Here is a 4,158-nt window from a genome sequence, read left to right as displayed (position 1 = left end):
AGCCCAAAATTATCATCAATTGCAACAAAGGTTTTACCAAAAGCAGTAGCTAAAAATTATGATAAAACACAAAAAATTATTTGAAAAAATAGATAATTGATAAATTTCTAGAGCAGTCTAATATGTCCTATATTAAGCTGCAAACTAGAAGAAATTATTTAAATAATTTAAATCTATTTTAAAATGTAAGAAACTAACAAGAACAAGAAAGAAGAAGAAAAAAAATATGGAGAATTTGCTCCCTATGCAAGATTTATATGTGAGAACATTTTTATATGTGATGAAGCAAAATTTAAAATTGAATATATACTCATTGAAGAAAGAATGGAGGCAATTTAAGAGCTGATAGATAGGGTAGAGAATTATGAGATGTTGAATGCAATGTAAGTGCAAAAGAAATATTTTAAATCTTTCATTAGGAGGAATGAATTATATAGCAAAATATTTCACACTATTTCTCTATCCAATCCATCTATAAGAGTTAGATGATTAATTTGTATTATATCTACTTTGCTCCAATATATTTTGTAGATTTAAATATCAAAGTTTTCCATGCTATTTTTTTATTATTTTGTTATTATTTTTTACTACAGTGACTGGCATTCTTCACAAACTTTTCTCTTGATAACTCTCACACTCCAGAAACAATGGACTTTTGATTGTTTGTTTTTTAGCCTAAATTCTGATTTATTCTTTGGAGTTTTACATCATACACTACAATTCTGCTCATTTCCTAATCCTTCCATATCTGACCTTCAATCTTGCAGCGTTAACCACCCCCCCCCAAAAAAAAAACCAAAAAAGAAGAAAAGTATAACAAGACAAAACAAACAACAAAAACAAAACCCACTTGGCTCCTCCTCTTTTTTTGCCTCTCCAACACCTCTTCATTCATCTTAGAGGCATTGGAAGCCACAGTGTACTGTACAATATACCCTTTGGTCCTATCAGTTTACCTGCAAACTTTCATTGCAATAAGGTATTGATCTATTTAATGACCTTTGGTGTCTGGTACACCATCATTACTAGGCCTGAGTCATGGAAAGACTGCAAGTATCATTCTGTATGACAGTCTCTTCACATGTTTTGTAGGCCCTTGGTGGGATAGATGTGAGGCTGAGCCAACCCAAGGCCCTGGATGTGAGCCTAGTTGTATTTGATTTGACCAGACCACCCTCAGGAGCTGGGTAGAGCCAGTTTGCCTATGCACAGGCTATCAGTACCAGCTCTTCCATGCCTGTGGTGAATGTTGTGGCCAGCTCTTCTGAATACAGGGGCCATCTCTCCCATGTGGTTCCAAGTCAGCTCTTTTGCTGTAGTGTCCAGTAAGGGTAGGGTCCCTTTTCCCAAGGCCAGTAAAAGGCAGGGCAGAATCAGCCTGGCCCTTGATTTAATGGTTCCCATGTCCTTCTGTCATAATACAAGTCACCGATATAAACATAGAAAACTACAACAGGAAAATAGACCCAGACATGGCTGTCATCATCAACTCAGGCCGTGATGTCACCATGACCCATACTGCAGCTCAGGTAATCCAGTTCATTATAGCACTGGCAGCACCATGACTCTTTGCCACCAACATTGTCTCAGATGACATACAGATACCAGGCATCCTCATGGGATTTTGGTGGTATTTGGGGCCACAAACTTCAACTCAGATCCTTGCTGCCATAAGGTCACAGAACCAGACATGACCCTTTGCTGGAGCTCAGGCCTGGGCAATGCCATGACCTCATGTAACAGCACAGGCTTTTCACATCAGCATGGCTCCAGTATCAGCATCGTCATCAGAAACCAATAAGGAAACAAGTTTCAGCCTAGACCATAGGTATCTGCATGGGATTTGGGAAAACATGAGTCATGGACTTCAACACAGAACTCCACTATTGTATGATCAAGGACCAAGACATGATCCTTAACAGCAGCCAGGCTTGAATGTCACCATAGCCTCAGGTGGAAGCACAGACCACTCAGTTCAGTGTGGCCAAGTGACAATATTGTAACATGAGGGGACATGCTTGTCGGGGTTTATGTTCTGCCCAGTTCTCCACAGCTGGAAAACCCCCCAAAAAATCACACAGAGATCTCCATAAGTTGTAAAACTGATTGGCCCATTAGCCCAGGCTACTTATTAGCTCTTGTAGCTTATATTAACCCATTATTCTTATCTATGTTAGCCTCATAGCTTGGTACCTTTCTCAGTAGGGTAGCTCACATCTTGCCTCTTTGGTGTTCTGGGTAGAACTGTGCAGAGAGCTTCCTGCTTCCCAGAATACTCCTGTTCTTATCGCCCTACCTCTACTCCCTGTCTGGTTGACCGACCTATACTTCTTGCCTGGCCAATCAGGGTTTATTTAAAACATGATTGACAGAATACAGACAATTCTCCTATACCACAGTATGGTCCTCAGAGACCAGTTTGGACCCATGTGGTAGACCAGAACCCAGGCATGCTCATGGCCTTCAAAGGTAACAAGAACTACTGACATCAACATAGACCCTGGCTGCTATGTATTACCATAGACACAGATATGACCTCAGCTACAGCTCTAGTCCAGATACCACAATGGCCTGAAGTGGTGGCAGAAACTACACAGATTAATATGAACCCAGCAGCAGCATGATCATCAGACACCAATATGGCCACAAGTGGTATCCCGGACCTGGGCACCCTCATATCCTTCGGTTGAAAGCTATTGATCACAGCTTCAACAAATGTTATTAGAAATTTTGGATGTTCACATGTGGAAGATTGAAATTATACCTATATGTATCTATTACTAACAGAAAAGAAACATGTCCAAATCAATTTTTTTAAAAATGTGAAAGCTAAAGCACAGAAATATCTTTAAAAATATACAGGCAGTATTATATAGGTATAGGAGAAGAATATCTGAATAATATGTAATTTTCCCTGAAAATAAGACAAACAATTGAATAAAGATAGTTCAAAAAACTTAATATTCTCTTTACACTAAGGAAACAGTCAACAGAGTAAGAGAAAACCCTCCTAATTAGGAGTGAGGATTAGTCTCTTCAATATATAAATATCGCAGGAGATTATTATTTAGAATGTATATAAATAAGTCAAAAAACAAACAGTCAAGAAAATAGGGGGTAATGATCTTAACCGATTTTTAAAAAGGGGGAAAGAAAAAGAAAGAAAAATGTCTTAGGAATTACCACAAACATCTTTATTACTCTTAACAAATAGATTTAAAAAATTAAAATAACATTGCAATTTAATTTTTCCAAGTAAGAATGACTAAGATTAGCTAAATAATAGTAATCAAATACTGGCCATACATACATAGTCATTAAATTAATTTATGACTTTGGGTATATGTGTACTTACAATATCTGTAAACCAATAAAAGCCCAATACCAGGTATAAGAAATTTAATGTTGACATATTGGTAAGGTGAATACAAGACTTCCAAACAGTATTGAATATAGCTATTTCTCCTAATTGTTTCTCAGAAGTTAAAAGTAAATCCTTATTTTTGAAGACAGACATATTTTTCCTGAAGACTCCAGGGAATCAAATTGAAACTGACACAAAACTCTCCTTTCTCATAACTAGATTTTATAGTACTTATAAATTACTATGAAATCTGAAAAGTAGAAAAGCAATCAAAACTCTTTTCCAACAGTGATAACTATGGGCCTTCCCAATGACCATCACTGGAAGATACCCGTAAAGGTACAATAGTGGTATTTTTTCATGGCAGTAATTAGCAGTGGTCTAACTGGACTAAAAAATAAAACACTAGGAGGTAAATCATGCCTGGTAAAATATACCCAAATAACTACCAAAACCACTGAATTTAAAGAGTTTGTCATTGAACCTACTATTACCACTTTATCAAGACACTATGATGTTCATTCTACGTATTTATCTTTATGTTTATAGACAAGTGTAGCTCTCATGCCTCATCAAATTGATTTCTTTTAGCAGCAGATGGAGCGTATTAGAAAAAGACAGAGTAAAGCAGCAGAGCAAAAATTATCATAAGGCTTCTACCCCCAATTGATAGATTTATAAGATACCCATACACAGAGTCTACTATTGGTGAACCTAAAGAAGCCAAATAAGAAGGTGAACTCAAGGAAAAACATATAGTTATCCTCTTGGCTATGGGAAGTAGACAAAATTGC

The sequence above is a fragment of the Microtus ochrogaster genome, linkage group LG9 (assembly GCF_000317375.1).
Source record: "Microtus ochrogaster isolate Prairie Vole_2 linkage group LG9, MicOch1.0, whole genome shotgun sequence".
NCBI lineage: Eukaryota > Metazoa > Chordata > Mammalia > Rodentia > Cricetidae > Microtus > Microtus ochrogaster.
This window is presented reverse-complemented; position numbering follows the sequence as displayed.